The 13,207-nt window shown below is 39.2% G+C and overlaps 1 protein-coding gene across 3 annotated transcripts in view; it reads left to right on the plus strand.

Annotated features, from left to right (window-relative positions):
- Positions 1–1,734: 1,734 nt before the first annotated feature.
- LOC306872692 (activating transcription factor 7-interacting protein 1-like) overlaps positions 1,735–13,207 on the plus strand; it is a 42,176-nt gene continuing 30,703 nt past the window's right edge. The window contains exon 1 of one of the 3 annotated variants that reach the window (XM_079421435.1): positions 1,735–2,113. The gene's annotated coding sequence lies outside the window, so the exon portion shown is untranslated. Of the gene's footprint in view, positions 2,114–9,019; positions 9,085–13,207 lie in introns of those variants that run through there. The other 2 variants (XM_079421440.1, XM_079421438.1) reach the window with 2 other exon arrangements.

Genomic DNA, 13,207 nt, shown 5'->3' on the forward strand with positions numbered 1-13,207 from the left:
CTGAGTCAGTCTTCACAGAGTCCAGTGAGTGGCGCGATTCTGAATCGTTACAGCAACACTGTTCGGTTCACACCTCGTTTACCAGTCCATCCGGATTCTCTCACGTCATATGTGTTGTGCCTGCCATCGTATTTCAAACGCTGTAACATGGCTTTGACTTGATGAAAACCCTTTTATAAGTGTGTCAGTCTATTTAGATATTTTAATCCTTTAAACTCCCCCTCATTTATCATGTTCCAGAGCTATCTATCTTTGAGCGTGTTCTTTGCAAACGTGACATTTTAACACACTCTGGCAGTGAGGTAATTGATTTTAAGTGGTTCTCATTTGAACAACTTTATTTATCGTGGGGTTTTATTTAGACGATACAGCAATACCGTCGTCTTTGTCTCTCCGCGTGTCGTTTCGGGTTATTTGTGGCTTTCTTGGAAAAGGAGGCGGAGCCAAGTGCTCTCTGCTGTTATCTGAGAGAAGTACTTCTGTTAGTGAGTCTAGTAGTCTACTAATGTAGTGTACTTACAGACCACATTTGACTCTTTAGGACTTGAATGAATCTGTTATTGATCCACTGAAGCTGTTTAGAGCTTTAGGTGGAGCAGGATAACTTATTAATTAGGTCTAGATATATAATTTATTCCTTTAATAATGTTTAATTAAGGTAAAGTTGTGTAAGTCACGCAAATATAGACCTTATTCAGTGAAGTTTTATGATGGCTACATTTCTCTCATCTTTGTGAGCTCCCCAACAGCTCGCAGGCGGTACTGCAGTTTAGTTGACATGTCAAAAAGAGAAATCTACATCATGCTGAGCCTGCACGTCTTGACAACAAAATGGCTGACCTTCACGAGAGCAAAACCTAACCCTATCTGCCCTAAATAGTATTGAAAATGACTACTATCACATAGCATTTAGGGTGGATAGTGTGCACATTGGGACGCAGGGCTACTCTCTAAACATAATGATACAAAAAATATATATGAAAAACATGTGAATCAATTTCAAATACATTTTTAATTTAGCCAACATTATGAAATGTATGTGCACTTTTATGTGCATTTAAAATTCATAGCTTTATTTTTTTAACCTTACTTCTGTTATGTTGGTTATGAAACAATGCGATCTGAAAAACAACTGCATATGAGGAGACAAAAGTCCTCCCATCCCCCTCAAATCTCCCTCCCCCTTCGCCACGGTATCCTTCTCCGTTAATATTTAGTAGCTGTTCACATAATAAAGGGAATAAGTAAAAACATAACAACAATTTCAGCTCTTAACATGGACTAGCATTTCCTGCACTACTTAATTCAGCTGTAAAACCAGTTCTTCGATTCAGATTGATTCTTTTGAGTCGGTTCTTATTATAGAACCGAATCATAATAAATAGCACCGATTGGCGACCGAATGACTAATGAATAAAAAACACACACGCATTGAGCAGTAACTCATTGAAATAACTCACACAAATTGTGTTCATGACCGAAATGAACCAAAAAGTACTTGTAGCCCACTCAGGACTAAATACTTGTTCACATATGAGCTTTGGTGTAAGAGTGGTGCTATAGCAGTACAGAAGAGATTGAACACTGAGGAAAACTCGAACTTGTTTATTAAGACTAGGCACATAGTATATAAATAAAAAATACAGCTAAGTTAAATAAATAATTGTTGATCACTGATACACTATATCAAACCCAGGTTGAATCAGTGGGGAATTGAGTCTGACTGTAATCACTGCTAATTTATTAACGCACATTTTGAGTGAAGATTGAGCACGCGCTTAATTTTCGATTCTCCTGCTGTCCCGCGAAACGCGTGTCCCCGCCCCCTGTTGTTGTACCGTTGGAGAGGAGAAGAGAGCGCGAATCAGCGAGCAAACTACACTCTGTGTGGTAGAGTACTGTCGCTCTCACTGTAGCCTACAGTCAGTCACCTTGTGCAGCTGTCTGTGTGACTGTATGCGATTCCGTTGCGTGACGATAAAGACGTTACCAACAGAAGCCGCGTTTGCTAATGTGCAGTTTTTAAATTTATACAATACGAAACAGAGACCGTTGTAGTAACGGATTTTTGGAGATACCGGTTATAAAGCGCACCGACTGACCAAAACACTGGGTGAGTTTCCACACTTCTGAAAAATCAGTTGTTGTCTACTTCTTTTTGAATGAGAATATTTCTAACTTTAGTATACATTGTATTGTAATTAATTTGTTGTTTATAATACGTGTTGTTCTGTTGAATTTGGGCTATGTTTTTCTTTAAAATGTATCGTGATTTACCTGTCACATAACTGCACATCAGTTGCAAACTCGTTTACAAACTTTATATAGGCTATAGAAATCAATTTCTATGTATACTGTCTATGATATTTATGCTGAATTTATATAAGGTTAAATTTAACTTGGGTATAATTTTTTTGGAGGGTTTGGTTTTCCAAAGTGATAACTACAATGTAATTCCCATCAAACCTGGAAAAACCACTTCTATTTACAAATACAAAAAATAAAGAAAAGTCAGCATGTGTAGATTTATGTAATATATATATATATATATATATTTAAATTGATGTTGGCTGGCTGATATTGATGTGAATGTAGCATTGTTTGCAAAAGTTTTGTGACTGATGTCACTGAAGAAATCTACTAATTTGTCAGCCATGATTTATTATTCCATGAACAGAGGTGTCCAATAACACTTACCTGTGGTCGTGTGATCTCAAGATGTTGGCCCATTCCATTTAAATTAAAGTAAAATAGCTCCAATTAGACTATGCATATTTTTTCCCCCAAAGTCTTCATCTCATTATTTTATTTAGCTTGCAGTCATTAAGCCTAAATATAATATTAATAGCAAATAGCTTGTTTTATTTCGCTTGCTAAAACAGAATAGCATGATGCTAGCAATGCCAAGATCATTTGTCAGATGGGAATGCATGAACTGATAAAAAAAAAAAAAAAAAAAAAGGATAACCTGGATGCAGGTCAATTTGAGTTAAAGTGTTTACCAAATTAGGTCAGAGGCCATTAGATTGGGTAAATTAGGCCAGGGGCCTTTAAATGGTAATTACTACATCATTGACAAAAAAAATCACTTCACAAAAATGACCCTTTCTGTACAAAGCAAACTTATTAAATATGAAAAACAAATGGTGTCCCTTCTTTATTTGAAACACCCCAAATTGCTCTATGAATATGACCTTGGCTTCTTTTGAAACCGTATATGAATAGAAGATTTGATTTACCGTATGCGCATACTGTACTTGCACAGACTATTTTTGCCTACCGTAGGCACAGCTCTTAAGGCCTTTCCACACTGAGCGGATGCGAAAAAGGCGAATTGCCGATGAACGGTGCTTTCACACCGAGCGCGAAACGAATATTCGCCTTCTGCTAATTCACGCCTGCATGCTAGGTGGCACCGACCAACAATGCATTTTTCCTTAGATGTGTATCTTGTATATGGATATAACATCTAAATTAAGATAAACAAAGTTTGGTTCTATACCAGAAACACAAGCTATCTATAATGCTTACAAGAATAGGCTGCATCCTAAAGTATAATTAGAAGTATTAACATCAAGCTACACTTGAAAATTACTTTATTAATGTATTTGCTTACCCACTTAAACCATCATTGAGTGCTTGTAACAACTTCCGATTGTGATTTATAGTTGATTTTGATTCTATAATAAGCAGACACATGCACTCTTTGTATGTTTAATAACGCTACACTGCTAATATTTGTCATACACATCCTTTATTGCTATAAAAAATAGCATGAGCTACATACAAAACACATACAGAAAATATATTGTCATAATCATGTCTATTTGCTTTCATATTTCATGTGTAGAAAAATGTTTCACTCTATGTTTTTTAATAAGGAAGATCTCATAACACTCACGCACGTGCTCTACAGATCATTATTAGAAATGTTATTCTGTGTAAAGAACATGTGAGAATAAACTGTTCTCAAATACCAACCATAACAAGAACTCAGCATCCACTCTCTTATCCGAGATGCTCTTCTACGGTGTTTGTTTACACTGGTTTTTTGCGCAACATTAGTTGCTCCGGTCACGTGATCCTAGCTCAGATCTTATTGGATGGCCCGTGTTTTCACTTTGCGAAACTGAAAATATTCGTTGGATTGGACGAAAAAAAAAAAAAGTTGCATTTTCAGTGCACGAATGTTCGCGGTCTATGTGGAAGCATCCATAGGAAGTTGTAGTTTTATTCCAGCGCTTTTTCGCGCTCAGTGTGGAAAGGCCTTTACATGCACCTCGATTTGTTTTGTGCGTTAATAGTTTGTTCACAAGGTGGAAACACTGCCCCAATCCGTTGTTTTGCACGATTTTATGAGGGATTCGCTTATAACTTTTGGAGAGAAATTACGCAGACATTAGACAGGGATGAAAATTTCTAGTGCATGTGTTAGCTGCCTATGTTCGCACATGCTATCAGATGGAATATACCTTAAAAGGCTATGCGTTTGTACTGATTCATAAAAAGATTTATTTGAAGATGTGACTCCAGTAAAGAAAACTGATATGATGAGGCTGGTTTTGGCTTGCGTATAGCTCGAGAACATGGTGCACCTTTGTCTTAAATGTCCTTGATGTCGATTATCTCAGTAGTGGAGTGTGGGATTTGGAAGCCGGTGACAAATATTATCCCATTATTTACACTACATCACTTGGCTGGAAACAATCTGTGGACTAGTGAACATCGACATTTTAAGATGGGTAGAATGGTCTGCTGAATCATGTTACCAGGGATTGGAGTAGACGGCAGTAAATCCATCTTGTTAGACTGGAATAGATCCATTCTAAGAGATTGTAGAAAAATCTTTGCTAACCATCAACAACCATTTATAACTATCCTCAGATAGCCCAGACCTAGCTGAAGGTGCATTCACTTCACAGTTCAGAAACCTGCGGAGCAACATCAAGATATAGATGAACAGTCAAGTTGAGCTGGTGATTCACCACCAGAGAATAAGACTGAGTTATGGACCGCTATTGAAAATGCATGATCTTCAATAACTATAATATGTTTTGCGCATCATGTGGACGCCATGTGACACCAAGGTGAATTGTCCTACTTCTTTTGCCTGTCTACTTATTCCACAGCTTTAATAGTTGCTTTTGTTTTTTAATAATATAGTAATATATTATTTTTCCCTTGACTGGGGAAAGAGTCTGTTCTTATAATACATTATTAAACTACGTTAGTTTTTTTAGTTTCACCCCTAAAGATCTCTTAAATGGTATGGCCCTTTCTGTCAGTAATTTTCCACTCACCCATTGACATTCACTTTGGGGGGAGGGGAATGTCTGTGTTAGTCTGGAGTCACAGGGTAGCTGTGCTGTTGTGCGATGTATTTCCTGGTATGTTTTTGCTGCGTGACAGTCGTACACATTTGACCTGAAAGCACAAACTATAATCTTAAAAGGAATGTGCCTCTTCTAACATGTATTCTTATCAAAACAAACTCAAAAATGGAAAAATGAAAGGAAGGAGTAAGAGAGCTTACTGAGTGAAGAGACTAGGACAGAACTGGCTGAAACCGGTTTACTTCCTGATTACACAGTGGCACTGTGAACAACAGCTGTGTCGCTAGCTCTTAGTGCCACATAAAGCTTATGTTACTGTTTTTATAAGAGTGGACAAACTATTTTGTGCATTAAGCGATTACATTAATTTAGAATGTTTCACGATTCTTAATACTGTCGTTGACTATTAATAGTTTAAAAAAAACGTTTTAAAGACTGATATTTACTTTCCACAAAATGTCAATCTTTTAAGATATCTCAAAATTCTCGCATCGCAATAAAACAATAGAAGAAGGGGTGGAAGGAGAGCTTCTCATATTCTGAGTGTAGCGAATAGGACAGAACTGACTGAAACCGGTTGTGGTAGCACAGCTTTACTTCCTGAATGCACAGCAGCACCATGAACAATTAAGATTTCAGGTCACTAGCTATTTGTGCCGTATGGATAATGTGTTATTATTAACTTGACAAATTTTGAACAATTTTGTGTTTTAGGTGATTTCAATCTTCAGATTTCAATCTGTGTTCTTGGTGTCATATCAAGAAGGTGTGATTTAATACTTTTTATCTTAATGGTATAATTATTGTGGTAAATTATCAAGTTTGTGTGCATTTAGTAGGTCAGAGTGAATTTAAAGTGGCCACACATTAGTGTCACAATCCTAAATTGTAGACTCACAAGAGTGTGAGTCAACGATGACAAAGGTTTCTTTTGGGGTGGACTGTTATATCTTTAATTTTACATGATAAGAAAAATACAAGCATCATCATCTCAGTGTTGTTCTCATAGTACTGCTCATAGTTGTTGGCTCAACACAAAATATTGGCTTCAGTATGATAACCAGCCACTGGTATCTCCATATAAATCGATACAAACTAAAAGTAGGCAGGCCATGGAATATGCATGATAGATTTGTGTGTCATGTAACAGGAACGTAGTACACATAGTATCAATCATTTAAAGGAAGATTCCTTGAAGGCCAGATAAAATGTATGAGCGAATGATAATCAGTTGTGTTTCTAAATATATTTTTCAATTATTCCAAAAGAAAAAAATAAATATAGACACAAATATGAATAACGGGACAGAAAGTGTAACATTCATATTTAAAGTGTACCCCTTTTCCTCAGTCTTGCATGCTTAACACCTGTTGCAATAATGTGCCGTTATCTGATATGGCCTTTGTAGTATATTGGCCATTATTGTGTTTACAAAAATCTGTAATCGATGCATAATTTAATAGTGAAAATTTCAAGTGAGAAAGTCTATCGCGGTAACAAAAGTGGCATGATGAAACTGTGCATCGATTACTGACAACATTACCAGCGGTTAGACAACACCTAAAATCTCCTGCAAAGCACATGGTACAGCCCCGTTCCTGCCACCCCTCCCCCATGCTTATATATCATGTGGTGCCTCATGATTGACTTTTCCTGGCTTCCTTAATTAAAATGGCATATATGTAAACATGTTACAAGATGGGTAGTATTGCATAAAACACAGTAGGATTTAAAATTGTCAACAGCACAGAAATTGGTTCAAAATGTTGGAGCTTTTTGTTGTTCTCATTAATGTGGTGTGACACTCCCCTATGCGCAACTGCATAATGGTTTAGTCCATCCTTTCCTTTTGTTTTTCCACTTTATCTCTTTTTCCTTATGAGGGGTGCTGTTTACTATTCATGTATTTAACAACTAATGAGCTTTTTGCTAATTAATAGTACCTGAAGGTTTTAAGTGGGAAACATTTTACATATGGGGTTTCATATGTGTCTTATCTGTGCGTATTTTGTTCTGACTATTTGTTTTATGGTTGCTGACCTAATTAAGCCCTGGTCATACTTAATGTCTCTCTGCAGTGCTTGGCTGCTTTCCAGCGCTCATCTGCGTATTTTTATGCATGTGACCTTAGTAGTTTAGCGCCATGCTATGCTTGTTATGCTACAGGAACTATGCAGCAATGTCATATACATGTCTTCCTCATTTATATTGCAAGTGTTTGGTGGAACAAATAGTTTGTTTCTTGCCATCTGTAGTGTTTATCCAACCGGGCTATGTGCTAACAAATAATTTAAGATCCAATTTCTAATGTTCAATGGTACCTACAGACTTTTTGGAAACCAGTACCGTACAATAATAATGTTACCGATTTCACTAAAGTTTTCAACGTATTCAAACAGAGGCTTTCAAGACACTTGGAATGGTATGAAGGAATTATGCTTGTTCATCCGTGCCTCTGCTTGCACATCTGTAAGTCTGTGTGCATTTGATGCACACACACACATACACACACACACACACAAATTGTGGCCTTGAACTGACAGCATGAATCCAATTCTGGTCTCATAGTGTAAGTGACAAATCGGTCAACTGCGCAATGTGCCCTTTTTGCGCCATCAGTGGCACCAAATGGAATTGCCAAAATAATGACAAAACGGCTTTGCAAAATACTTTTACCACCCTTTCTGCCCTACTTCCTGTCATCATTTGTGAAAACAGGTAGAAAAAGTTTTTTTTTACCTCTTTCATTGTTTGTGGATTTGTTTTAATAACTAACATACTTGAATAGCTTCTTTTCTTCTCGCATTATATCCTCTGAGAACAAAGATATCAGATTTCTGTTTCTTTGACTACCTTCTGTATTCATGCTACATCCTAGCTTAAAAATAAAGAAGTAACCTACAAAAATTGGGCTAAATTGTCAGCTCTTCATTTGTTATTCCCATTTCTTCATTCACTGTTCAAACTCAGAACTGTACATTATAAGAACAGGAACATTTTCCTCAACAGTAACACTTTTCAAACTTCACGTTATCAAACAACATTACGAATTACTTAACAGACACAGATATTACATAGAAAATCTCTTTATTGCTTGGCTATTAGTAGTCCGTTCTGCTGGAATTACAGGAGAAGGTAAGGGAGTAGATACTGTTATTACTCTTCCCAATCAATGAAAACTGCAGACTGCCATTTAATGCTGTTTCTTGCGCCTGGCTGCCTCTGCCGATACAAGTTAGATTGTCTCCCCCTCTCACTCCTTATAATGGTATGAACCAAACTCTCCCAGTAATTTTCCGTTGTCTGCTCTGCTGAATTACTTGGTAGCAAGAGGGTGGAGCTACACTGCAGTGTGACTGTGCTTTAGAACTAGGCTAATTTTAGCTAGTTTAATATGTTGAGTAGTGCAACTACAATACTTTCGCAGAGTTTTCTATTTTTAACACTTTTTCAAAGCATGTTCAGATTAAAATTTCAGTTAGGCTAATTCAAAGAAGAAAAGAAACAATATTGTTATGTGTAATTATATACACAGTACTGCTTTTTTCATTTTGAAGTATATTAGTGTCTTTGTTGATTTAACTATTAATAGTAATATCCCTTCAAAATTAATGGTACAATCCTGCCCAAGCCCCTCCCCCACCCATCCCGCAGCCTGCTCAGTTTAGTGCTAGACTTTTGATTTGAGGCTAGAGAAGGCTTGCAGGTTTTGCCTACAAGCAGAAAGCGGCTTGCATTTGATGATAGTAGTGTAAGCTCCCAGTTCTGTTTTTCTTTCCTTTTGTAAAAAAAAGGTCTGTGTTATGATGAGTTCATGTATGGTTCGTTTCTTTAGTACTAATCATAATGTTCTGTGTGTGGCTTGTTTGCAATAGCAGGAAAGTGCTAGCATTTGGAAAAGAGCATGTATTCACCTAGGTGTAAGGTTGGTTGATTTTTAACCAGTTTATTTTGACAGATATATTGTGGTTTGGGTGTGCTCAGTCCTGATCATGGAGAACTTGGTTCAAGAATCATTTAGGTCATTTATGTCCTCTCTTGAGGAATCATATTTTTGTAAGTGGTCATTTTACTATAAAAAGTGAAATTGCAGAACTTGGAAGTTTCTTTGCCATCCAAATGGCATTTAGGTATTTCACACCGCAGTAATGACTCATTTTGTAAAAGGCCACAATGTGATGTCAGGATGCTGGATTCATTTAAATGTCCCCACCCCTGCAACATACATAATTGTCTTGGTGAATTGATAAAGAGAGAGCGGCTGAGGTAAGTTACTCCATCACTGGAAAGGTTAAAGGTTAAGGTTACTGTGTTTAAAAAAGTGACAAATTAAGGTGTCGGGTAAGGTCCCCGAACAATTTGTTCATGGTTGTAGTAGAAAAACATAATCTTTACATGCCCTTCCAAAGGTTCTAAACATAGGTGGAATAGGTGGCTGAAATTGTATTGGTAACATTGTGCCTGTTTGTGTGAATGTGGGATCATTTGCTTGTTTGGCACATTTTACTATTGATTCACAGGTTCTGCTGTGATGCCGGTAAGTAAACAATTTAATTCTAATGTTTTAATTAGTTTGTTTGATAAGCAAAATGCAATTTAACGCTAAGCATGCGTTATTTAATACTTTAATACATAAGATGGCTATTTAATACTCATGTGTTTATCATATAAATTCATAAACTGGTATCTGGAGACAGATTTATTAACTCCTCTTGTTTGTAAGTTATGTTAAGCCAGGTACACACTGTTCGACTTTGGCTATTTTAGGATTTTGCGAATCCTAAAAGATTAAACCTACGCCAAAATCAGCAGGCTTTGATTGCTAGTTTGACATGTTCGCCAACAGCTGATTAATGACCATTGCGATCAAATTTGATCTCTGATGAAATTATGCCAGTGTCCTGCAGTGTGGCTTCTCCTACAATGACTGTCAAATCAAAAACATATAGAGAGCTAAAAACCTTATGACCCAATTTGTGCAACCACAACAAACCTCCTCTTGCTCCACAAACATTGTCATTTTCCCCCGTTTTTCTTTTCTAGACAAGCCATGATCAAAATTAACGATAGAGATTGTTTTTGCTTGCTAGCCACCATTTCAGTTACTCATGTGAACGTGCCTAACCTTTACCGAATCTGATGACGTAAAACTCTGCAATAATCTTCTTGTGTATGTCTGTTTTTGAGTAATGAATGTCGTTCAGTCTGACATTAATTACAGCTAAGATCCCACAGTGTGACTTGGCTTTTAGCTGGGATCATGTTCATACAGTCTATTTGTAAAGGACTACTATAAACTGATCATTGTGCACCCAGCTTTAGTCTGTTTTTGTTTGTTTTCGACTTTTTAGGTGGTAAATTAAATTTGGTTTTAACAAATTATGCATAATATCTAGTATGTAGATTCTATGCCAATTTATTTCCATATCAGGTTTTGAAAAGTTTGCATACTTGTGGAAGAGCAACATCTTTTGGGTTTCCAGTAAATAACATCATCACTTTAATAATCGGATACTGCTTGACTTGAATGAATCTTTAAAAGATTCAGTACTCAGTTAAAGTCTACAGACATTACTTAGCTGTCACTCATCAAGCTCAAGGTGTTGATTGTGAAGACTGCCTGTGTGGATTGAAGAAAAGGCCAAATACATACTGTACATGTAAATTCAGATGTGAATGTTTGGTCAATGCATCGCAAGGGCATGAAATTCTTGTGCTGTTGTTGTGATGGTTATCAGAGCTCAGTAATAAAGGCAGCGAGAGTTGGTTACCTTCAAATGACTGCCATTAACTGGATCTATTTTCAGATTTAGTTAGCTATTAACAGGTCAACTTTAACTTACTTGCTCAGCAAGGTTCTCTTCACACTTATCATGACAGTAATTGTCCTCATAGAGAAAAATGGTGGGCAGGTGTTTACTACAGGGCTGAAATGATTAGTCGACATTATCAACAACACTGACAACAAAAAATTGTATATTTAATTTTTGTTGTTGAATAATTGTTGATTTCATGTGACCTCATGTAAAGGCCTGCAATAAAATGGTTTGACCAGTGTGGCGCTGTAGCGCAAGAGATTCCAGCTGAAGTTCAACAGAAGAAAACGCACTTATGAGAAACACAAACAAAACCGATCCAGTAGAATGTGGGAATATTTTACAAAACTACGACAAAAAAAAATGCTGTCTAGTGTAAAGGCCCTGATACTCATGGCGAATACCATTTTTTAGATCAGCCTACCGATTAATCGGTGTTATAATCAATGATTAGTAGAGGTCGACCAATTGATCGGCCGGCCAATTAATCGGGCCAATTTTTGGCTTTTTTTTTTTTTTTTTTTTTTACAATTAATCTGCATCAGGTGAAATTAGACAAATTAGGCCGATTTATAGACAGGCGAATCTGCGGGCAGCTAAGCGTTGTTGTGGAATGCCGTACCTGAGAATCTCTCTCCCTCTGAGGCTGCGTGAGCAACTCAAATTCTGCAGCAGTGCCTTGTCCACACATAGTGTCACGGAACGCCTCGGGAACGGCGTGAAAAGACAGAGTCAGGGTCCAAGTGCAGGGAAGGTGCTCTTTAATTGAAACAAAAAGGCCAACACGGCACAAAAACAAAACAGAAACGGACTGGGATACAAAACGGCAACGCAGTGCATGTATCCCAGATCCGAGCAGACAATAGAAACAAAACACATCAGATAACAAATATCAAATATCATATAACGCAACCAGGCAGAGTGGTGGGAGAGGGGAGACTAAATAGTCTGTGGCAATGGGGAACAGCTGCGGGTGTCATGAGTGTAATAATGATGCGGCAGGTGTGAGTGATGTGGCAGGTGTATTTGGTTATGGGAAATGAGTCCGGGAGGACGGGAGATGACGGCCTCCTGTGGCGACAGGGAGAAGTGCCGGACCCGGACTCATGACATGACCCCTCCCTTAAGGAACGGCTTCCAGACGTTCCACCAAAAACCCCAAAAGTCCGGAGGGAGGTGGAACAGGGGGACGGATGTAGCGGAGGGGGACCTGGGGCCTGAGGCAGCGCCGGCGGGATGGAGACCCAGGGCAGAACCAGCGGCCACCACAGCGGTGTGTGTGGAGCTGCCACCCTGCAGCGTGCAATGGTGGGCTCCACCGCTTCGGGGGGCACATCAGGGTGGGGAACATCAGCGGACACTGCCGCCATCTCGGGAACATCGTGAACGAGCACAGCTGTCTCGGGAGGAACATGAGCGAGCATAGCTGTCTCAGGAGCTTCGTGAGCAAACACAGCTGTCTCGGGAGGAACGTGAGCGAGCACAGCTGTCTCGGGAGGAATGTGAGCGGTCACCATCGCCTCGGGAGCTTCGTGAGCGAGCACCGCGCTCTCGGGAGGAATGTGAGCGAACACCGCGCTCTCGGGAGGAATGTGAGCGAACACCGCGCTCTCGGGAGCTTCGTGAGCTTCGTGAGCAGGCACCGCTGTCTTGGGAGGAACTTGAGCGAACACCGCTGTCTCGGGAGGAATGTGAGCGGTCACCATCGCCTCGGGAGCTTCGTGAGCGAGCACCGCGCTCTCGGGAGGAATGTGAGCGAACACCGCGCTCTCGGGAGGAATGTGAGCGAACACCGCGCTCTCGGGAGCTTCGTGAGCTTCGTGAGCAGGCACCGCTGTCTTGGGAGGAACTTGAGCGAACACCGCTGTCTCGGGAGGAAAGTGAGCGAGCACAGCTGTCTCGGGAGGAACGTGAGCGGTCACCATCGCCTCGGGAGCTTCATGAGCGAGCACAGCTGTCTCGGGAGGAACGTGAGCGAGCACAGCTGTCTCGGGAGGAATGTGAGCGGTCACCATCGCTTCGGGAGCTTCGTGAGCGAGCACCGCGCTCTCGGGAGGA

The sequence above is a fragment of the Barbus barbus genome (assembly GCF_936440315.1).
Source record: "Barbus barbus genome assembly, chromosome: 7".
Classification (NCBI taxonomy): domain Eukaryota; kingdom Metazoa; phylum Chordata; class Actinopteri; order Cypriniformes; family Cyprinidae; genus Barbus; species Barbus barbus.